The 24,387-nt window shown below is 49.9% G+C and overlaps 1 protein-coding gene and 1 pseudogene across 2 annotated transcripts in view; both read right to left on the bottom strand.

The window, feature by feature from the left end:
• The window catches only part of FXYD6 (FXYD domain containing ion transport regulator 6), a 35,482-nt gene extending 26,753 nt beyond the window's left edge, over window positions 1-8,729 (bottom strand). The window contains exon 1 of one of the 2 annotated variants that reach the window (XM_065943832.1): window positions 8,291-8,729. The gene's annotated coding sequence lies outside the window, so the exon portion shown is untranslated. The remainder of the gene's footprint in view (window positions 1-8,290) is intronic. The other variant, XM_065943831.1, reaches the window with a different exon arrangement.
• Window positions 8,730-22,458: 13,729 nt separating this feature from the next.
• On the bottom strand, window positions 22,459-22,979 carry LOC136176012 (mitotic-spindle organizing protein 1 pseudogene; annotated as a pseudogene).
• Window positions 22,980-24,387: the final 1,408 nt, after the last annotated feature.

Genomic DNA, 24,387 nt, shown 5'->3' with positions numbered 1-24,387 from the left:
CTGATTCATATCAATGTATGACAAAACCCACTGAAATGTTGTGAAGTAATTAGCTTCCAACTAAAATAAAGAAAGAAAGAAAGAAAAGAAAAGAAAAATAAAATAAGTGCTTTGGGTCCAACTACAGGTCCTGGATGAATCTGTGGGCTTCAGAGGAAACTGCAACGTCTTCCCTTGATTTGCATGTTAAATGCTCATCAAATAAGCATTAAACATCAAGTATTCTGTTTAATAGCCTAACTACAAAATTCCAGAGAAGGGCTGAAGAGCATAGAGAAGTCAAAGCCTGGGACTGAGGAGACAGCAGAGGGTGGTGACATTCTAACAGGCTGAGGGGCTCCCGGTGGCTGTAGTCACTTCACTGAATTCCTGCACCGCCCTGAGGCGGCTGGACTGCTGACAAGCAGGCCAGGGGTCTCTGGCCCAGATCGCTGCAGCTGACACCCACCAGGGTGGCCCCTTCCTTCCATCAGGCCTGACAGGGTCTCCTTGAGAACCCCCACCTCTGGGTCTGCCCCACCATCCTTCCTTCATGGAGGAGAGCACCCCCCCAACAGCTGGGAGGCTGCGGGGTGGGCCTACTGGTCCCTATGACGCAGAGTTCTTCCCAGTCCTCAAGCCCAGGCCCAATCCAGCCCAGCTGCGCAGGGGGAGTGGGAGGGACAGAACCCCTTCATCAAGCACAGAGAACTTACTGTTTGAACAAGGAGGCACCTTTATCTTTAATGTGGAATTACTTCTGAGGAAAAGGAAAAGAACTGACCACAAAAAGAAATAAAGCCCTCTCTTAGAAGCAACACACCAGGCTCACAAACCAAATCACAAACACAGGCCTGGTTTCTAAAAAGACTCCCTTGGAAAGATCCCAAGCTGGCCCACCAGCAGGGTTGCGGGGTCTTGCTGCTACCCCCAGCCCCCCATCACCGCCGAATATGACAGCCTTGGCAGTGCCAGGCCAGCCGTCACCCGTGGCTTCCCCTGACAGCCCCCAGAGGCGGGGACACAGAGCAGCATTGTGCGGCTGACCCCGCCACAGGCCCAGGACACGAGCTGTCTGGAGCCAGGGAGCGGGACCAGGCCTGCCGCCTGCCAGCCCGGGGCCCACGCCCCTGCCCCTGGGGGGACCTCAGTCCAGTTACAGGGAGTCAGGATGGTGGGCCGTGGTGCACAGAAGCCCCAGGCCGGGGCCCTGGGCAGGCTTGGGCGGGTATGAGCGAGTGAGTGACTCAGGCCAGCCACGGGATCCCCTCCCCACGCCTGCTGACAAAGGACCATTCAAGAGAGGCCAGACAAACAGTCCCAGCAGCAGAAACAGAAACTCAGAGCAGCTGCCAGGACCAGAGGCCCAGGGGCCAGGCCCATGAGACCCTGCCCACAGGCAGACCGCAGTACGGGGCAGCTTGACTGGCCCCTTCCGCTCTCTCTGCCCAACAGCCCACTGCTTGAAAGCAGCTGAGCCCACAGGGCACTCTGTCTGTGCTCACACTGACTTGCCTGGTGGTGGAAATGACATGGGGTGATCCCTGACCTACGGGCCCGTATACTCGGAAACACACTGAACCTGGTCACTTGCCTGCGGGGAGGTTTACCTGACTTGTTTGTCTCAGCTTCAAGAAACGTACTGTCTCCTCCTTCCTGTTACATGCCTCATTGCCCCAGTCCCCAGAGAGCCAAGGCCCACGCCTCTCTCCAGGTTCCCCCATTAGACTATGAGCTGCGTAGAAGGGAGGCACCTTCTAGGCAATCTCTGAATCTCCAACACTTTGCAGAGTGGCTGCTCAGTTAATGCCGATGACTGAAGGATCAGACGCTCAGCACCATTATCCTTTTAAGTCAAATCCAACCTAAGCTCAAAACAACTCGAGGATCTGTGTGGAATTTTAGAGGAGTTTTTAAACTTTCTCAGTGCTCCCTTCCCCCCATTTCCTGCTGCCCACTCTCCAGGTCTCCATCAAATCCCAGTCACCAAAATACTACGGATGAATCAGCTTCCCTGCATTGCCTTCGATCCTTAAGCACTTCCCAGACCTCCTGAGCTGTGCGTAGTCCCTCAGCCGTGTCCGACTCTGCGGGCGCATGGACTGTAGCCCGCCAGGCTCTTCTGCCCACGGAATTTTCCAGGCAAGAATACTGGAATGGGTTGCCATGGCCTCCTCCAGGAGGTCTTCCCAACACAGGGATTGAATCTGCATCTCTCACATCTCCTGAATTACTAAGAGGATTCTTCACCACTAGTGCCACCTGGGAAGCTCCCCCAGACCTCCAATGAGGTCCAATTCCTAGTTTTCAAACTCTACCAAAGGAACAGACGGACTAAGATGACACATAGGCAAAAAGGCATGTCCACTTTAGGTGTGTGTGGTGTGCACCTGGGGATGAGTGATGGGCGGGAGACAGCTTGGAGGGGCAAGTGGGCTTTCAACATGTCCTGGTGGGTGAGGACTTTCTCCCACATATGTTCAATTCACAGATGCTCACTGGGCTTCATGTCTGACACCATGCCCCACCCTGTCTGGGGAAAAAATGGACCTTGCCTTTGAAGAAGCAGGAAGGGGTGTGGGGAGTAGGCATGGACATAAGTAGCTAAGTACAGGCCCAGTGGGACTGTCCTCTAAGGGAAAAAGCAACAGAGTATTTCAGGAGTACCAGGAAGAGGAAAGTTTGTCTGTTTACTAGGAAATGTGCAGACTCTTTGCAATCGCATGGACTGTAGCTTACCAGGCTCCTCTGTCCATGGAATTTTCTAGGCAAGAGTACTGGAGAGGGTTGCCATTTCCTTCTCCAGGGGGTCTTCCCGACTGGTGGATCGAACCCAGGTCTCCCATATTGCAGGCAGGCGCTTTACCCTCTGAGCTACCAGGGAAGCCCTTACTAAGAAATAGGAAAAGTTATCTTAAAGAATGAGCACTGGAGAGGGGCCTCAAAGGACAGTGTAACAATAATGAGTGCTAAGTCTCTTCAGTTGTGTCCAACCCTCTGAGATCCTATGGACTACTGCAGCCCCAACCAGGCTCCTCTGTCCATTGGGTTCTCCCGGCAAGAATACTGGAGTGGGTAGCCATTCCCTTCTCCAGGGGATCTTCCTGACCCAGGCATCGAACCCTCATCTCTTACATCTCCTACACTGGCAGATGGGTTCTTAACCACTACCACCACCTGAGAAGTCCTAAAAAATTGAAAGAAATTCTAATAATAGTAACAATGTCATTATTATTATCATTATAGCAGTTAATATCTAGCAAGTGTGTTCTGTATGCTAGGCACAAAGAAGCACTTGACATAACTTAGCCCTGCTCAATCCTCATGCCCATTTGACAGATAAGGAAACTGAGGCTTAGAAGAGTTAAGCAAGCTAGGAAGTGTCAGCAGCCAGATTAGACCCCAAGTCTGTGCGTCTCCAAAGGCGACCATCCCCTGCTCTGTAGGCCGAAGTAAGGGTTCATTCCTGCTAGGGCCTGAGCAGAGGCAGAGGGTAGGAAGTCCAAGGCTCGGGATGATCACATGGAGAAGGTGCCTGGATGATCGCATGGAGAAGCTGCGGCCGGGATCCAGAGCGCTTCGAGGGCCAGTGCCAGGCACCTGTCCTCACCAACAGGCATGGAGAGGTTGGAATACCGGCCCACAGGATCAGTGGTAATTAAAAGCATGAGGGCTGAGAAAGTGGAAGGAGAGAGAGCCCATCACCATGGTCTGGGTGAGAGACTGCAGCTGGGCGAGGTGAGAGGGTGCAGGGAACCCGTGAGCTCACGCCTGAGTGTCAGGTACGGGTACTATGTATGAGTGAGAAGGGGAGAGAGACTGCAAGTGTGAGCCACACATGAGCGAGTGCGGGGCCCTGCTTATTGATGAAAGAAGCTGGGGGGTCCTTCTGGGTGGGAGGTGGGGTGAGGTCAGCCGGGGAGAAAGGGAGGGACCGGGCAGAAGCGCTCAGAGCAATGAAACCATCATCTCAGAGGGCTCTGGGTCCTGGAAAGCCCGCAGGGCCTGGCGTAGGAGAGGGACTCAGTTAACAACTGTTAAAGGGATGTACGTGTGACGTTAAGACCTTGCTTCTGGTCCCCTCCGGAGGACTGGCTTTGCCCTCCAGCCACATGAGGGTCACTGTCATTCTAACTAGCTCCTCCCTCATCCCTGGCCCCAAACCAGAGCTTCTGAGCTACAGCAGCCACATTCCCACGGCCGCAGCCTGGTCCCCTGGGCCCCAGCGCCCCTCCTGAGCCTCCCGCTCCCCTGCGCGTCTTTGTAACAAGTGTGTTCCTGTGTGGGCTCCAGGCTGACTTCATACTTTCCCAGGTCAGAGTCTCCCCTCCCCTTTCCCATTCCAGGGCGGAGAAGATGCCGCCACATGGGATCCAAGGTTTTGTCTCGGCCAGAGATATTCTGCTTCTCATCAGAGACAGACAGCCCTGACCAGCGCCTCCTGTCACGCTCTCCAGCTGCCCCAAGGCTGTCTGTCCAGAGGATTCATAGACCCAAGTGAATCTGGCCTCGTCCCTCCAGAGACCACATCTCCCAAGGCTCCACCAGGCCCCGGCTGTCATCCTGACAAAACAGACCAAGTGGACGTGGTGTCCAGGAGGGGCCAGGGGCTGCAGCCTGGGAGAAAAGAACTCGGTCTCGGATTCTTGAACATTTCCTGTCTCACAGGGTGAGAGGGGAGCCTTCTCAGGGGTGACCAGAGACCAGCCCCTTTCCTGCTCTGCTCAGCTACAACCCCGTGTTATAAAATTATAAGCACAGTTTGGCACCTGGAGAGAAAATGGATCTTTTTCAAGACTGTATAATCTATAAAAACTGGGAGGAAAACAAATGCCTTAGAAATCATGAAATCTGACCCCTCTACTGGCAGATGAGAAAACAGAGGTCTAAAATCTTGGAGGCTTCTGGGTTCGATCTGTGGTCAGGGAACTGAGATCTAGCATGCTGCGTGGTGTGGCCAAAACTAAAAAAATAAAATAAAATCGTGGAGGCTTTCAGGTTCTATCTGTGGCCGGGGAACTAAGATCCAGAATGCTGCGTGGTGTGGCCAAAAACTAAAAAAATAATAAAATTGTGGAGGCTTTCAGTTGCTGGAGATCAGTCTAAGCCATTCCTGACTATCACCAGAAACCCAGTTTGCATCTAAAAGGGATATCTGTGATATGAACGCACTTTCCCTTGGAGCACAGCCAGGACTACACCTGGGTCTGCACTCCCAGGCTCTCCTCCTTTATGCGGCAGGCAGGGGCGGAGCCTCTCATAACTGGTCTGCATCCTCAGGTGTTCAGGCAGAAGCTGGTGAGTGATTTGTTAGACAGTGAGTCCTGGGGGCTGCCTGGCACAGTCTGCCATCCAGATGGCTGCCAGCGAGGTCCGACGGGGCCAGGCTCTGACTTACGGGGATCTGATGCTCTGGCTTCCCTATGACTGCGGGGAGTTTCCAGGGTCTAGAGAACTGCTTCTGCTCCCTCCTCTCCTGGCTACATTCTTCAAGAAAACAGAATGAAGCAGGCTCCCCATCCACTAGGGCACCCACACTTTGAAAGGGACATGGGAGTCCCCAGATGATTGCTGGCAACAAAGGAAAAAAGGCAAGTGATGTGTGACAGGAAGTGTGGGGGGGTCACAAATCCTGGCCGAAGAGTCAGAGGCCTCAGCCACAGTGGAGTGTGTGACCTCCGAGCCTCAGTTTTCCCATTTGCATAATGTCCCAACTGGATGTCCCCCTTCCGGCTCTGAGAAATCTAGGATTCTGAGGTCAGGGACTGTGTCTTCCTCATGAACCTGGCAATGAACACATAGTAGGTACTTAAAGCAATTCACTGAATAATTGAATGAAGGGGGGCCCAAGTCAGTCCAAAGATCACAAGGTGGCCAGAAAGGAGACCCTGGCCTCCAGAGTCTACCACCAGACCCAGAGAGAAGCTACATGTCTTGGGAAAGCTCTAGCAATCCGGGAGCCCTTGGCAAACTGGCTTCCTGACCAAGACACACAGATGTGCTTGGAGGAGCCAAGGAGAAAGCAGGAAAGTGTCCCTGGGGGATAGAGGGCAGCCTGGACACGCCTTCCCTGCCCACCATCACCCTACCATACTTTCTAAATACACCTGGCTCCTCTCTTGCTGCTCCGCCTCCTCCCCACCCTCCTCCAGGCTCTGTCTCCTCTCCCTGCCCTCCCTGCTCTCCTAACACACTCACACCTTTCCTCCTTCCTTGGAGGAGGCTCAGAGCCTCAGCTTGTCTTGGAGCTGCCTGATCCCATGTTAGGCAGGAAGGCTCAGGGGCAGAACTGAGATTCCTAGGAGGGGCCAGGAGCCTCAGGCTTTCTTAGGGTTCAGGCAAGGTAGGAAGCAGTGTGGAGAGATTTAAATTCTGGTCCATGCCCAGCCTCTTGCACCTAGCACGAAGGAGAGGGGCTCCCCTTTGAGGGAGTCTGGAAGTGCATCTCCCCCTATCTTCTGCAGAGTTCTCAGGGCAATGTTTCCTCCTAGCCTTTCTGAGCCTTCCCTTACACGCTCCTCCATGGAGCTGGATGAGGCAGGAAACTGCACGCTCTCCTCCAGCTGGAGACCTGTTCAGAAGAAGTAGTGTGTGTGTGTGTGTGTGTGTGTGTGTGTGTGTGTGTGTGTGTGTGTGTGTGTGTGTGTGTGTGTGTGTGTGTGTAGGGAAGCTGGAGACCTGTTCAGAAGAAGTAGTGTGTGTGTGTGTGTGTGTGTGTGTGTGTGTGTGTGTGTGTAGGGAAGCAATGGTATATGTTATTGCTGGTCTGTGTGAAAACACACACAGTTCAATGACAGGTGTATGTGTAGACTTGTGGGTTGTGTGCTGTGGTTTGATATATGCACGGTGTATTTGGTGTGTACATGGTGTACATGTGATATGATATATGTGTGTGCTGTGCGTTTATGCAGTGTGTATGGCAAGTAGGTGTGTGTCTGAGTGTGTGGGTGGTGTGGTGAGCATGCATGTTTGGGGTGTGTTTGTGATGTGTACTGTGTGTTGGGGGAGCTGAAGTGGCGAGGGGCAACATCAGTGTGAGGTGGGAGCTAGCATTTCAGGGTCTCCCACCCAGAGAAGTCAGGGATAATCAGTATCTAGGCAACCATGTTGGGGGGAGGGGAGGAGATATGGAGGTGAGGAATGGGCAGAAAAGGAGGGAGGCTGAGAATTGAAAAGGGGTTTCCATGGCAACTACTGGGCAGGTCACGTGAAAAAGGCCAAGGCAGAAAGAGATACAGACATCAGCACACACACACGATGAAGGCCCTGGGACCCCAGAGTGGGGGCCCTTCCACGGAAGACATGGCTGCCCACTGATCCATCTCCAAACCTGGAAATCTGGGCCTAGGCAGAGCACATGATGCCAAGAAGACAAAGGAAGTGGAGACAGAGGCCACACTGGCGGGGAGAAGCCCTGGAAGCCACAACCCCTGAGGGTTGGATGTGGGCAGCGGGGGGCCTGACCAGGCCCATTCTCCAAGCATGCCTGCTCCCTGCTCCCACCCTCGGGTGCTTCTTCCACCAGCCACCACTTGTAAGTGCCCAGAAGCAAGTGCCAGGAGCCCCTTCCAACTCGGCAAGGAAGCCCAAGAGACACAATGGGGAAGTCTGTGCCAGGGCCAGCCCTGCTGGGGAAAGAGGGCAGGGTACCGGGAAATGAGGGGATGGGGCGGGGGGACCAGGGCCCCCCTGGAAGAAGCCAGGACGGGTTAGACAAGAGGAGAGGAACACTGATGCAGACACTCTCATGAACCCATGCCCTGGAACGGCGATCCTTTTTTTACCTGCCCCTCCTCCCGGTGCCCAATGCCCAGCCCCAGCTCCCTGTCCCCCAAGCGCCAAATCAGCAAGTCCCATTTTGCATGGCTCGTGTGTGCACACTCACAGCCAGCCACCTCCCTCCGTCTTCACAACCGCACACTTAAGTGTCCACAGATCCCAAGTAACAAAGGGAAAACTATCCCCCACCCGCCCTGGTACGAGGAGAGCAGCCCTTTCCCCCTCTCCCTAAACCACAGCCCCAACCTCCGGGCAGCAGCAAACGCCTTGTCGGAAGAGCTTCACCCCCACCGCCACGTCCTGTCTCCCCCGCTCGACGGCCCCTCTTCCCTTCCGACACCCACCTCCCCTTTGGGTTTCCATCTTCTACCGGGTCTCCGCTGCCCTAGCGGTGTGCCTGGCGAGAACCGCTCACACCCACCGAAACAAACCTGCCCTGGCAGCATCCTGGCGCCGCGAGATCGGTCCCCACCCCAGCCCCTCTCCCTCCCGGTTGGAGGAACCCAACTTCACCACCTCTGCAGCCGCTTACCTGCGCGGCGTGTCCCCTCCGAGACAATCCCAGGAGGATGAGGCGAGTCCGGAGGAGCCTGGGAGTGGCGAGGCTGGGGGAGGGCGGTGGGCGAGGCTTTCGCTGTTTTTCCCGCCTCCCCTGCTGGGAAGGGTAGGGGCGGGCTGGAGCGGCGGGTCCGGCAGGGGTGGGGAGTGGTGGGCGGGGGCTCGGCCGGGGCTGGGCTCCGGGGACCGCGGTGTCACCATCCGCCGGCCTCCGGGCAGCGTCGGCGCGCGGACCCCCTTCTCCTCGCCCGGCGCTGCCCGCCCCTCGAGCGCGCCGCCGCGGCTCCTGGGTGCGGGCGGGATTCAAAGGGCAGGCCGCTTGGAGAAGCAACAGGAGACCGCCGCCGCGGGGACGGGCCAGCGCGCGCGCATCCGCCGCCAGCTGTTGCTTTTTGGTTTTCCTCGGCTGAGGGTGGGCAGGGAGCAAGACAAACACGATGACAGAGCTAGTCTCTCTCCGAAATAGTAAACTCGGGCGGGGTTGGTGGGGGGAGGAGGGCGGGGAGGGGGACGGAAAAATACGAGAAAATAACCCAGCACCAGACACTACAACCCACGTTCACTGGGAGGCTTGGCAGTTAAGGGGAAGGCGCACCTAAAGCATGAATGGCTGAGTCGTAGGCGCGCGCGCCGGCTCTGGCTGGAGTTGTCATTTTCAGCGAGAGCCCGGTGGGCTGCTGGAGGCGGGGGTCGCCGGAACCACAGATTTGCAGCCCAGATCCTCCTCATCGGGGCCCCTCGTCCTGCCCCTGCAGGCTCACAGTACTGCCCCCGTCCCCAGCCCACTTCTCAGGTCCAAATTCGAGAACCACAAACCTTAATGAGATTTAACTCCTAGCTCGGCCATCCCGCCCGTGATGCGACCTTGAGCACAGCGCTGAAGGGCGCTCTGGAGCCTCAGTTTCCTTCCTCGTGAAATGGCGGTGAGAACACTGACCCCCGGGGCTGAGCCCGGGCGCAGAGTGGGCGCCCAGCGAGCAGGCAGCTGCTCCGAGGAGCAGGGCCTGTAGGAAGGGCTCCAGGCCAGGCGCTGGCAGAAACCACGGATACCGCAAGGGCTGGTCATTCGGGTAGTAGCCAGGAAGCCACACTGCCGGCCATGAAGCTGCCCAGACGAGCCTGGAGGGGGACTGGGCAGGATGGAGCCGGGAATTCCTGGGAGAAGCTGTCCAAGCCGTAGAGGGGCCACAGGGGCTTCCTCACAGACCCTGTGCCCTAGAACCACGGATACTGCCAGCCTTACCTCAACACTCCCAGCCCTGGCCCTCAGTTTTCTCATTTGTGACATGAAGGAGAGGGACTCGATAATCCAGAACCACATTCCAGTTGGACCCTCTGTGACTGAATTATCTTGAGAAATGGTCCAGTCTCAAAACCCCAAGGCATGAAATAAACATGGGTTCCAGAAGGCTTTGCCCAGATTTGGAAGCCATGAGTGGCTACTGAGAAAGAGTAGGGGATGCTCGAGAGGACAAGACGCCTCCATGAGCACCGGACCTTGGACAGAGTGGACGCCTCACTCTGGCCCAGTCCCCAAAGTTCCTTGGGTGCCCGTGAAAATCAAAGCTCTTTCATCAAAACCTGGCTCAGATCTCTCAGATCCGTGTGACTTTACACGGATTTGCCCCTGTCTGTTGCTCTACGCATGAGCACTTGGGTCCAACTGCCCTTCTCCCTCTTCTTTTTGCTCTGCTCTGAGAGATGAAGCCACTCACTCACGAGGCCCGTGTCCTTCGCAGACGCGCTTGAGTGCTACCAGCTGCCACCTCGCTGTGTTGTTTTTCAGAGTTTCTCCTGGTGAGAACACTTCAGACCCCGGCTCTGCAAGTCTATTTGGGAAAGGACAGGCCAGGGGAGCAGAACTCCAAAGCCATGCCACCTGTTAATACCAGCCCTTTTCTTACCAGAGAATGCCATGGTGTTTGGCCAAATTACTCAGGTGCCTCAGGGCAGCGAAGAGCCACAGAGGAACAGTAGGAGCTGCATCATGTTTGGAAGGGCTGAAAATGTGCTTCTCCCTGTCCATCCAGGGCCACAGTGAGAGAGTTTGGGGTGACACAGCTATGGAGTCACACACAAGCTTGTTCTGGTAGGAGTCCTGGCTCCCTTCTAGGAGAGGAAGAAACGCATCTAGCCCCTATGACACATGCGGATGTCAGTGAAAAAGGTCACCAACTGCCTCATTCTTTCCACACATTTATGGTATGAGGAGCTAGTGGGCACTGAGCCCCGGGCCAAGCTCCAGGCTGCACAGTGAAAGAAAAGTCATGATCCCTTAGAGCCAATGGGACTTCCCTGGTGGCTCAGCCGGTAAAGAATCTGCCTGCAATGTAGGAGCCCTGGGTTCGATTCCTGGGTCAGGGAGATCCCCTGGAGAAGGCAATGGCTACCCACTCCAGTCTTCTCGCCTGGAGAATTCCATGGACAGAAGAGCCTGGTGAGCTATAATCCATGGGGTCACAAAAAGTCGGACACAACTGAGAGACTAATACACACTAGAACCAATGGATGAGGCAGAGATTTATCAAATAATCCCATGGATAAATGTGTCATTAAAATGGCTTTGAGCCCTGAAGAGGTAGCATTTGAGAAGCAAGCTGAAGGGTCAGGAGGTGTTATGGAGATGAAGTGAAGGAGCCAAGAGTTGGAGTGACAGGTGGGGTTGGGAAACGGTGATTCTGACAGGGGAACAGAAGCCACATGTGCAAAGGCCCTGAGGCAGAAGGCACATGCGTGAAAGGAGTCGCTGTGGCTCTGCAACAGAAGAGACAGGAGAAGGATGCAGACGCCAGTCCAGGCAGGCCTGGTGGTTCCTGGGTGAATCCAACTCTTATTCTTAGGACAGTGGGAAACCTCTGAAGGGCCTTAAGAGAGCTGTTGCAAGCAAGAATCGGAGAGTGGCAGACTCTGCAGTGTGGGGGATCCCACAGTCAAAGGTGAGGAACTGTCAGGAGAGCAGGGTTCTTGTGGAGCTGGGAAATGGGCCTGCACCCCAATGAAGGGAGCCCTGCATCTCCAGAGGCCAGGGAACAAGGAAAGAGCTGGGCAGGGGTGCCCGGCCACAGTGACAGGAGGACGAGAAAGAACAGAAACCGTCTCTAAAACCCTCCCCACCCCTTCCCCTCCAGAATAAAAGCTGTGCCGAGACTTAAGCTTTGGAAGGGCAGTATAACCGTTTCGAGCTTACAGACTCACCTATGCTTTAAAGCTGAGCGAAGTACTTTGCAATAGTGCCGCTAAGACCCCATGTGGATAGCACTTGCCCCCAGTTGCCTTGTCCTGTGGCAGACACAGACCTTCAGCATGTCAGCAACCCTGGTCACACGGCCATGGACAGGAAGCAGAGGGCCTGCAGGGAAAATTAAAAGAGCAAGACCAGAAGCCATCCGAGGAGACCCCTGTCCTTTAGGTCTAGCAGGTCCCTTTGGGTGCTGTTTCATCCTGGGGTGCAGACTACAGGACCCAAACAGACCCTGCCCACCAGTTGTTTACTCTGGATCCATTTGTACTCATTCTGCTTTGTAGGAATTCGGAGACATGCTATCCCAGACCTCAGCCAAATGCTAAGCCCCCAGATCCTAAGACAGAACTATTTCCTAACTCCTTGCTGAAAGAGTTCTGCTCACTTCAAAAGCACTCCTTGGTCATGCTCCCTTCCTCCTTTCCTGATCTTTCCCCAACTCTTCAGCTTCTCCCACAAGCAGCTGCGTTGGGCTCTCTGTCCTCTGCTCTGCATTGTTTCTGGACAGTCCAATCCACGATCATGATTTTGCCACGCACTTGGGGCTAATGACCCACTCTCTCAGCCTGGTCCTTACCCCAGAAACGCAGAGGAGTTATCTCCAGGGGCTCAGTGGTACTCACACTGGATCCATCATCTGACCCTGCTTCCCCCCTGCCCCCGCTGCCCCCCAGCCTCCCCCCCCCACCCCAGAGCTGACTCTCCTTCCCTGCTTTTCCTTGACTTTGGAAATGGTACTGCTCCAACACTGTTATCATCTGGAAAAGTGTGCGCCATCCTTATGCCTCTCCCCCACTGCTTCTCTTCTAGGTCAGGCTCCATGGTGCCAGCCTCCCATTGGTGCCTCTGACTCAGTCTCCCCACCCTTATGCCAACTCTTGTTTGGAAATTAGTTTCTACAACACTGATGTGATTCAAACCTTCCTAGGCTCTGATTCTCTACGAGTTAAAATCCAGCTGCTTAAAATCCAGCATTCAGTCTTTACCACCCGACACCCACCTACCTTTTCTGCTTCATCTCCTGACCAATTCTCTGCCCTGCCTTCCCCATCTTATCACTCTGGTCACCTCAGTCCTGGCAAATGCTGTTCCCCAGACCAACACGGCCACTCACAATTATTCAAATACCCTGCCTGCTTGCCTGCCCCTAAGTTTTTATTCATATAATCGTCTCTGCTTAAGACATCCTGTCCCTCCCTTCTCTACTTAAATGAATTGCATCTACCATGCAAAGTGAAATTCAAATATCACCTTACTGAAATTAAAGCTGTCTTGTCCATGAGGTCATGGACTGCATTTTCTCTGCATCTATTCATGTACATACCATAGTCTGAATTTTTCTGTGTTTAATTTCATGTGTGCCACCTACCAATAAGGAGACAGCAGTTTGATCCCTGGGTCAGGAAGATCCCCTGGAGGAGGATGTGGCAACCTACTCCAGTATTCTTGCCGGAAAATCTCACGGACAGAGGAGCCTGGAGGGCTACAGTCCATGGGGCCGCAAAGAGTCAGACATGACTGAACACACATGCATGAGACCCTAGTAGAATGGGAACTCCTTGAGATCAGCCAGCCATGTTACTCCATTTATACACCCCACTGTATTGCATGGTGACCCACTTATAATAAATTTAAGTGAATTACAGCTCACAAGATCCTACATGATCCTACCCTAGCCCCCCTCTCCAGATGCATTTTGAACACTTTTTTCTGTGATCTCTCTCCAGGCAGCAACCTTTCAGCTTAACCAAAGGGTCCTCAGAACTGGTTCCCTGAGCACTGGTACCCTGGGCCCAGACCACACCTGTGAGATGCATTTGCTTTGTTCTCTCGTCCCAAGATGAAGGGGGTAAGGAAGCCAGTGCTGGTGAGGCCCCAGGCAGAGGAAAGGAGGCCAGACTGCCGGGAGAGGAGGAACAGGTAACCCTGACATGGCATTGGGATTGAAAAGCAGGACTTCACTGACTGTGGATGGAGCAGTAGATACTGCAGAGGATGGCAGACACCACTGGTGTTCCAGACCAGGTCTGCTGCTGCTGCTAAGTCACTTCAGTCGTGTCTGACTCCTTGTGACCCTATGGACTATAGCCTGCAAGGCTCCTCTGTCCGTGTCTTCTTTTCCCCTTCTATCAGAACTTTTTTCTAAATCAGGTCCAAGAGGTTTGGTTTATTTTTTATTTATTATTTTTGGCTGTATTGGATCTTTGCTGCTTTACACAGGCTTTCTTTAGTTGTAGCGAGTGGGGGCCACTCTGTTGTGGTGTTCAGGCCTATTGTGGTGGCTTCTCTTGCTTCAGAGCACAGGCTCTGGGTGGGTGGGGCTCAGTAGTTGCAGCATGCAGGCTCAATAATTGGGGCTCACAGGCCCTGGAGCATGGGCTCAGTAGGGTTGTGGTACAAGGCTCTAGTTGCTCCACAGCATATGGACTCCTCCTGGACCAGGGATCAAACCCATGTCCCCTGCGTTGGCAGGCAGACTGTTAATCTGCTGCACCACCAGGAAAGTCCTTGTTCAGTTTAAACTGCTGATTTTTCAATAACTAGGGGCATTCACATGATCCAGTTTTGGCCAAGGAGATGGGAACAGAATTATACTGAGGGAGAATTCTAAGAAAGACACAGTAATATGTCCCTTTTGCCCTTTGCTCTTTTCTGTTTGTTCCGTCTTCTGTTCCCTTTCTTCTTCCTCATCTTCCTGCTCCTTCTTCCCCTCCTCTTTCTTTTTTCTAAATTAGACTATAGTTCATTTATAATATTGTGTTAATTTCTGGCATACAGCAAAGTGATTCAGTTATACATATATATGTACATATACATATATGTATATTATATATATGGCTTCCCAGGTGGCTCAGTGGGTAAAGAACCTGGCCTGCAATGCAGGAACCGCAGAAGATATGGGTTCAATTTGTGGGTCAGGAAGATCCCCTGGAGGAGGGCACAGGAACCCACTCCAGTATTCTTGCCTGGAGAAACCCATGAACAGAGGAGCCTGGTGAGCTATAGTCCATAGGTCAAAAAGAGTCAGACATGACTGAAGCAATTGAGCATACGTGTGTGTGTGTGTGTGTATATACACACATATATACACGTGCATATATATACATATATATTCTTTTTCAGATTCTTGTCCATTATAATTTATTACAAGATATTGAATCTAGTTCTCTGTGCTATCAGTAGCACTTTGTGGTTTATCTGTTTTATATATAGTAGAGGATTGATGCTCCAATGCTTTGACCACCTGATGGGGAGACCCAACTCATTAGAAAAGACCCTGATGCTGGGAAAGATTGAAGGCAGGAGTAGAAGGGGATAAACAGAGGACGAGCTGGTTGGATGGTATCACCGACTCAATGGACATGAGTTTGAGCAAGCTCCAGGAGATGGTGAAGAACAGGGAAGTCTGGCGTGCTGCAGTCCATGGAGTCACAAAGAGTCAGACACGAGTGAGCGACTGAACAACAAAATGTGTATCTGTTAATCTCAGACTCCTAATTTATCCCTCTCCTGCTTTTACCTTTGGTAACCATAAGTTTGTTTTCTATATCTCGTCCTTTTTTGGTCAGAAACACGAGTGTGATGCCTGGAGGTGAAGCAGCCATCTTGCAGCCATGAAGAAAAAAGTCTCCAACTCAGGATAGCAGACTAGAAAGAAAGCAAGCTAGAAGGAGCCATCAGCAACATCTGAATAATCTAATTCCAAAGTTCCTGTTATATGAGAAAACCAGCTTCTAGTACATAAATTTTTTTTTTTTCCAGACTGACTGAAGGAGTCTCTTGGGCCTAGAAAAGACAACAACAGTCTCAAAGGCCCCTTGCTGAATCATCTAACTTCGGAGAAAACAAAGCATAACTTTAGTACCATCCTGATGCTCCAGGCCAGTTGCATCTATCTGGGACTTATCACCCCCTATCTGGAAACCTACCACCCCCTACACCCGCCCAGAAGACTTATCACCCCCTGCCCAACTATAAGTGTCATCTCAACAAAAGAATACTCAAAATATCCCACCTGATTGACGTTTCCCTTATCGCTTCCACAAACCTCCCTATAAGTATGAAGCCTCCCTGATCCCTTTCGGCGCTCAGCCTGGTCGTTAGGCCGACTGTCGCCCCTCCTTGCCTGAATAAAGGTAACCTACTTCCGTTGAGGTCGTCTTTCCTTTTCTGCCTCACCGGAACTGTACCTTACACTGACTTTTTTTAAAAGATGAGGACAGGAGGATGGGGGTGGGGGAAGTTTGTACAGGCCAGGCCTCCCCTCTGTCTGTAAGCTCTGGCCCTCCCTGGCCCCAGGCTGGAGCCTTTAAAGGGAGGGACTGCTAGAGGCTGTCAGCAGCTCTCCTCACGTCTATTAGAGGTGACACCGGCTGACACCCCCGCCCTGCCCCAAGTACATACATTGACTCTTACTGGTTTTCTGTTCCATGCAGCCAACACAATCCTAAGGGATACAAGTGGGGAGAACAGCCTTTAATCACGAGAGAGGAGAAATTCAGCACAAGCCTTCCTGCCCTAGAAGACCTCTGCCTGCCACTCACAACCCCACAGGCATGTACCTGACACGTGCCAGCACATCAGAAACACAAATCTCTGCATTTCTCTTCTTGGAGTGGATCCTGCATGGTCCCTTTCCTTCGCTATCTTTATCCAGATCTTGATTTTTGGAGAGGGAAGAAAGCAAAGGCAGTCAGGGCGGGGGAAGTCTGAAATAAAATCTCTCCCTATCTTCCCACAGGGAAACGATGACATATGTCAGGAAACGAGGCATGCCAAAGCATGGATGAGATTTGTTTCTAAGTGAAAAATTCATCCCAGTCCCATTAGTCTGGAAAACTTAAACTGCTGCCTGATTAACTTAAACTTGTCTTGTAATCATGTAACGTCACCGTAAGGTGCCGATTTCTAATTATGAGCACGCTTCTTCCAGAGCTGCTGGTTATTCAAATTGGAGCACATGATCACTCCTTCCCACCACCACCCCCCCAGCCTTTCCACTCTGCAAATATGCACCCATTTGTCCTTTCCCAGTGAATGCAAATGGGAGAAAACTGAGTGATGTTGCCCTTTGGATATAATGATGTCGGAAATTCAGTACATAATGGCTCCCTAGACAAGACCAGAATAGCTTCGTGTTTCTGTTTTCCCCATGCACAGAGGAACTGACAGCCTGTTAGCGTAAGCAGGCATCTGAACTCCCTGCCCCTCCCTGAGTTCCTGAAGCCAGCTTTCAGGCGAGAGACACTTGTTTATCATCATACACTTTCTTCCAACCCACTGGATCCGGGCTTGGAATAGAGGCTGCAGCTGAGTTTGGGGGCCAGGAAGGACCCTAAGGACCCAGCAGGCATCTCCATTCAGTCTATAAACCAACTTTGCAAATGGGCAATAACCCACTAACCCAGACACGTTTGCCAGGCCAGTAAGACTGTTCTGAATCCACTTATTATTGTGTGCAGCCCCAACGTCACCTCCACCCCAAAGCCTGAGCTGGAGTTTAGGGGGAAAAAATAAAAGTGATTTAGGGCTGGCAGATTGTTGAACTTCTGTGCAAGGAAGTTTCACATGAAGCCTGTAGATTGACTGCCACGAGGGCAGAGGAGCTTCCATACAGGGCAAACTCGGGCGCCGATCAGCAACCTACAGTCTCCCAAGGAGGACCCAGCAGTAGCCAGAGGCCTGGCATCCTGGCCACTTGTGGTCATGGAGCCGCTGCCTCTCGGTCTGTTTATGATGGACTCTGTGTCCATTGAAAGCTTCCCTGTCAACCCTCCTATAATTCACTTGTCTCTTTGATGATGCTGTTCGTGTAATTGCCTCTCAGACCAGAAGCGTGTTTAATGTCTACCTTTTAAAGCATTATCTCTATTGATTTTCATTTGTCAGGCCTGGTATGGAAGCTTAGATGTAGTTAGTGGGAGGTGATGGGTATAAAGTGTTCTCCATTCTGACCGTTTATTCTAACAGTAAACATTTATATAGCCCTTGACACACAACTCCTTCCCGGCACCTTGTTAAAAAGAGAATCCACAACTGTCTTCCTAAGTTTAACTCAGAACTTTCTTTCAGAATCAGAAGAAGGGTTGCAATGATTTTGCCCAGGGAATAATCTAAGTTGTTTACCCTTACGTGGTGCCTACATTTTTAGCCCTCTCCCCCAACTAGCCAATATAATTGGGGTGTGTGTGTGTGTGCATGTGTATGCTCAATCGTGTCTGACTCTTTGCAGCCGCTTGGACTGTAGCCCACCCGGCTTCTCTGTCCATATGATTTCCCAGGCAAGAATACTGGAGTCTGTTGCCATTTCCTTCTCCAGGGGATCTTCCTGACCCAGGGATTGAACTCATATCTCTTGCATCTCTTGCATTGGCAGGTGGATTCTTTACCAGCATGCCACCTGAGAACCCCTATAATTGCTGTATAATAGGTATTTGTTGAATGCAAAAGATGGGAATGAAATTGACAGAGAAAACCACTACACAGCAATAATTAGTCCCCATGTAGGCGCTGTGAGGCAGTCTGAAGTTGTTTCTTGTCTGACAGCAAGGAGAAAAGGAGAGACAAAAGCAGGTTCCCTGAGACACGGTTCACAGATGTTTGGCCCAGCAAATTCATCTGGAGACTATTTTTTAAATTATGGTAAATTGTGTTTCCAAAGATGGCCTCTCCCTTCCCACAGGCTCATCTGCAGTAAACTTCCGTTACTCCTCCCACTGAGAAGTGGGGTCTCTTTCCCCCCCCCCCTTTCAATCTGGGCTGGCTCTGTGGTTTGGTGTGAGCAATAGGAAGAGGCAGAACTACATCGTGTAACTTTCTAGACTGGGCCTTAAGAGACCTGCAACTTCCACCTTAAATATTTAGAATGCCACCTCTTAGAAGCCTACTGTCTTGGAAGAAGTCAGACTACTCAGGAGGGAGAGAGAGATGCCACGTGGACATGCCTAGCCTAGCTGAGCTCCCAGCTGAAAGCAGCCCCTTGAGTGACACTTGACCACAGACCTCTGAGTGGGGGCCCTGCCAGAATTCCTGCTCCTCAGATGAGTAAGTGAAATCGTTATTGTCTGAAACAGAAAATTTGGTGCGCATACTGCCGTATTGTTTTCAGAAGATTTGCAATCCTGATGATAGTGTAAAAACCATAACCTTGATGGAGAAGGAAGGCAATTTAATATTTCACCCGGATCCAAAGGTGCATCAAATTAAAAGACAGCTCCAATTGGAAAACAGGTGTTTCATGATGGTATTCAAGGAGAAGTGGCTGGTGATGGACAATTCAGAAATGCATCCCCGAAAGGTGGATGGTTCTTTAAAAAGTTTCAGGTCATAACCATTGCAGAAAACACTGATGCCCAACATGCTGGTTCTCGGTCCAGGAAATGTGGATCTTCCAGGTATTAAAATAATAATAAATAAGCAAGCGAACAGAAAATTTGGGAGCATTTTGTTTTGCAGCCATAGATGACTAAAACAAGATGACTGGGCCTGACCTCAAACCCACGGATCAGATTCTCCAGGGCTGCAACCTGGACATCAGCATCTTTACAGGCCCTCCCTGGCGCTGAGAAAGAGAGCTGGATCTCCCCCTAACTCCTCCCGTGGCACTTCATTCATGGCTCACGGACTCAGTGGGTCGAAGCTTCAGGAAGCCAGGCCAGAGACACAGGGTGAGAGAGATCAGACAGCCTTAGAAAGGCAGAGTCTTGAAGAAACAGGGCATAAGGGATTTCCCCATGGACAGCCCTGAACTTGACACAGGAGGAGTCAAAGGAAACAAGGTCATGGAATATTTGAGTAGGATGAGACCTCAGAGAACATTTTGTAAATTGGGACCCAAAGGCCCAGAGAGGAGAACTGACTGACTCAAAGTCACAGAGCTTGTTAGTGGTCTAGTGGGGACCAGAGTGATGTCTCCTGAGTACCGGCATATCCTTCTTCCCTTACCCAACCCATCTCTAGGGGTTCCAGGGTCCTGAGGAGATGAGAAAACTCACACTTTCCTAAAGACAAGGAAACTATTTAAAAATATTAACTAAGTTGTGTATTTACAAGTGCCAATTATTAACATCCCAGTTAAAGTGGAAATACCAAAATCCTCCAAGAGAAGGATCAGAGTAAGAAGCGGAACTAATCAAGGATGTCTTGCTGGAAGAACTGGTGTGGAGCTGGGGTGGGAAAAGAGGAGGCTGAGGCTCAGAGGTTAAAAAAGAGATGTGAGGGAGGTGCAGACGGATGCACTTGGCAGATGCAGGAGTCCTGCCAGGAAGGCGCAGGGGTTTGTAAGTTTCCATGTGGAGCCTGTTTTTCTTATCAGCAGAGGAGAGAGAGGAGTGACTGGCTGGTGCCCAAGCTGGAGGACTGGACACAGACTTCCTGAGCCCCCAGTCTGGCCCCGCTGTGCTGATAAGAAAATTGAGCAGGGCCTGGGAGAGGACCAGCTCCAGGAGCTGAATCAGTGAGACTGAGGGCTTCTGAATTTGGTGTCAGGCGTCCGTTTTCAGCCCCTTTCTCCACTGAACATCCAGCACCCCCCCATTCATCATTAGGGGAGGCTCAGAGACATCACCCAACTGATGTTTCTTTTCAGTTCCCCATTCTTTCCTAAGAACTGCTGGGCATGGAGCACACAATTTAAATGTTCCCCACTGCCCTTGGCCAGGATTTAATGAGAGAAGGGATTTTACCTGTAGTAGGACAGGTCAGGGCTTTCCAGGTGAAGCTAGTGGTAAAGAATCCCCCTGCAATGCAGGAGACTTGAGTGTGATCCCTGGGCCAGGAAGATTCCCCTGGAGGAGGGCAGGGCAACCCACTCCAGTATTCTTGCCTGGAGAATCCCATGGACAGAGAAGCCTGGCAGGCTATGGTCCATAGGGGTCAAGAAGAGTTGGACACAACTGAAGTAACAGCACACACATGCATGCAGAGGAGGCCAGTGCCAGGTAGAGGGATGAACTCCCCTGGGATCAGAGTGAGCAAAAGAGCGAGACTGGTAAATTTACTTCCTTGGCAAATAATTCCTGCTCAGCAGGGAGATCCATAATGCTGTCTGCAGTTTTCATGCCAAAGAACAGCTTCTTCTGGAAGACCATGAACTGGTTGCAGAATAAGCATGGATAATCACTAATTAGAATTGAGTGCTGTTATCGGTCTTAAGCAAGCTTGTTAACTTCTCCGAGCACCAGTTTCCTTACTTGTGAGGGTATTTTTTTTTTTAAGATTTTTTTTTTTTATGTGGATCATTTAAAAAATATTTATTGAATTGGTTACCATATCACTTTGTTTTTTGTTATGCTTTTTGGCCACGAAGGTATGTGGGATCATAGCTTCCTAACCAGGGATCAGACCCACATCCCCTGCACTGGAAGGCGAAGTCTTAACCGTTGGACCACCAGAGAAGTTCCTGAAGATGTATTATTATTTTTTTTTACAGGCTGATATCACCAAAATGATTTTATTTCGGACACTGACAACGTGCGCAACAATGCAACTGTATCATTACTTTGGTTTCCTTAAGTATTACTTAAGTATGCTTTAAAAATACGTTTACATTTAAGAAATGAAACACATTAAAGTCCTCTGTAAACAGAATTCCTTCTCAATATATTTTCCTGCCTTGTTTCATACATAAATAACATAATCTCTAAGTTATAAATAAAACTATTAACTCTTATGACCTAAAAGTATATACAAATTTTGGAGCCTGACAAGAGTGTTTTCTTTCTGATTTTATATAAGTAACAACATGCAGTGTCTGCAATGTTTTTTAATCATATAGATGACTTATAATCAAAACCTTTGTCTCCCAACCTGTTCTCCCTATAACAGACGTTCAGTGTACTTGGTAAAGATGCCACCATTCAAAAGCCAACATAGTCAAAAGACTAGATTTTAAAAATAGAACAGAAGGTTGCCATTAAATATTATTAAGCCTTATAAAATCACTTTAGTTTGTTTGAAGAACAAAATATACTACCAAAGAGTATATGCTTGTACTATCATTTAACTGGAAAGCTAACACAATCTTAAAAAATCAGGTTAAATTTGTAGTAGTCTTAGGAAAAAGTAGTTCATGGAAATTCTGTTAGAGGAACAGAAACCATATTATCCTAAGTTTTCTAAACTTTATTTTCAACCATTACTTCAATTAGTTAAAACTTACAGGGTAAAAATAATGACACACAAAAATGACCTTAGAAAGGCATATTCAGAATTCCTGATGCAGTAAACGTGATTATTTAGTTTTTGTTTAATGACTGGAAATCTTTATTCCTTCAGAAAATAGTAACATTATTTATTGACTGTTACCACCTGTTTGGTGATTTACTAGATAACCACTAGGTATTTTATTAAGTAAGCACTCAAATTATTTTTATTTAACAAAAGTAAAAAGACTTTTCATGTTGGAATTGTTTCATTATGAATTAAAAACTTAGAAAAACATTCTCAATTAATATCTTCCCTAAATTTAAATGAATCAAATGACAATACTAAGCTAAGCACTGTCATTACCTTTAAAATTTAAGTTTTCTAAAAGTTTTACTTTTCAGTCAATATTGATATGATCTGGGTAACACTATTAACTGCCACTCAAACTTGATGTCTAAAAAAAGAAATATTCTTTGTTAAAGAGCAGATTAACAACACGTTTTCCATGTTCTTATAAAAAGCAAGATTCTGATATGCATAATGAATCTAAATCAAAAGTCCACACATGGTAGCGGAAATTCTGTCAACTTTCAGCTTAATACAACATAAATCCACAGTTATTTTGCATAAACAATTCAAAACTTAAGTTTATAATGGAAATGTCAACAAGTCTTAACTACAACATTACTGCTGATGGGTTCCACTATAGTTCACCCAGACACAGCAGATGTGCACATCTGATAGACAGACTGCTTAGAAAATTAAAGCTATCAGAGCTATAAATTAGGAATACATAAATATGAACACAGCAATGCCAAAGTATTACAGCAGTTAAAGAAAAAAAAAAAAGATGTGACATAAACACAACTGATAGTTTTCTCTGTAAACTACTTTCCACTGATTTATAAAGCTATGGATTTATAATTCTTTTAAAAAGGACAATGTTTCCACATTGCTACATGCAGTGATTTCATCATATGTTCTTGACTACAATGCAACCTTCAATCTTCTTACACAGCTTGACATAGTCCATCAGGATTTCTTCAGAAAGTCAGCTTGTCATATTTTTCAGCAGCCTTTAAGGCTTCTGTGACCTTGCGAAGTTCCTTAATAACTGATGATAAAGCTTCTGGGTTAATTCCTTGTTCACAAAGCCGCACACAGATAGACAGAGTTTCCATATCTAATCCAGTATTCAAAATTCTTGAAATCTCAAGTAGGACGCATTCAGATTTGCTGCCGCTGCCGCCGACCCGGCGCCACTGCTGCTAGCCATGGCGGAGGCCGAAGTCTGAAGATGTATTATTGATGGTCTCTATCCTATGGGGTTATTATGAAGATTGGTAGGGAAAATATGTATAAAATACCTAGCAGTGCCTGGTGATGACAACTGCTCAATAAACATTTGTCTCTTGACTTTCCTGTACTGACCACACACACTTCGACCAGCTGTAACAGACAACCTTAACTGACACCTCTCTTGGACCTGGGGTATACCAGGCAGGTAACTAGGCACGTCCCACTCCTTCCCACACAACAGCCTCGAGTGCCAGGGGTCACTGATCCCCATTTTCCCCTGATCCTCTTTGCAGTGAACTCTACCTGTAGCAGATCACTGAGCCAAAAAGTCCTGAAGAAGGAATTCATAGGGCCTGGACTCCATCTCAGGCCTGTCCGTGCTGATCGTGCTCGGCTGCCTCTCCAGTGGACTCTGAACTCTCTGCTTAGTGCCTGTGGGAACGACAAAGGAAGGATAAGACCCCCTCCGGACAGGGGAACCTTGAAGATCATATCCAGGTTACTCATCGCCTAAGAGAAAACAGACACTAATCACCCCTGCCTCCGGACACTATCTATCAGAATGTAAGCACAGGCTTATCGGTTATTAACTGTTTGGAATGTAACTGCGGGCTGATTGATTATTGACTGTTTGAACACATAACACGGGAATGATGGGGTTATTGTAGTTGTATTTACCCTGCCTTTGTTTATGTAAGTCTCAAGGGAATTGAGGTGGTGGGTTTGGACACGTACACATGGGGTATAAAAGATTTTCACAAATGCTGGACGGGGTCCTTGGCTAAGAGGTGACTCTGCCTTGGGCCCGCCGGTGTAATAAACTGCACTCCACTATCTGCATTGTCCTTCTGAGTGAGTCTGTTTCCCGGAAAGCGTGGCTATAACAGTCCTAGCAGATGCAAAGAGGCAAGACAGCAGTGACTGCAGGGTCGGAGGGACGTGCACTGCTCTGACCCGTGTGCCTCTGCAGATCGCCAGGAAACTGGCTGTTCCAGGAGGAATGACCCCACCCCTATCTGGAGGACCACTGATCCATCCAATGTAACTCCTCAAGATGGTTTGGGGAGTGACCAAGAGGACTGAATGCCTTTTTCTGGTCTCTGGAGAGCCTTCGGGAGGCAATACAAATACCAACAGCCAATGTTAACTGAGCCTGTACCACAGGCCTAGCATAGCACTGATGAGCCCGCATACATGCTGTTCATTTCTGACACACGCAGGGGTGAGCGGCAGCTGAAAGTGAGAACTTAGTTCCCTGACCAGGAATTGAACTCTGGTCACTTGGGTGGAAACCTGGAATCCTAACCACTACACTAGGGGCCAACGGTTAGAGTCTACATCCCCAGTCCTCATCTGCCTTGAGAGGAAAAATCTAACAAGGATAT

The sequence above is a fragment of the Muntiacus reevesi genome, chromosome 9 (genome assembly GCF_963930625.1).
Source record: "Muntiacus reevesi chromosome 9, mMunRee1.1, whole genome shotgun sequence".
In the NCBI taxonomy this organism is placed as follows: Eukaryota; Metazoa; Chordata; class Mammalia; order Artiodactyla; family Cervidae; genus Muntiacus; species Muntiacus reevesi.
This window is presented reverse-complemented; position numbering and strand designations above follow the sequence as displayed.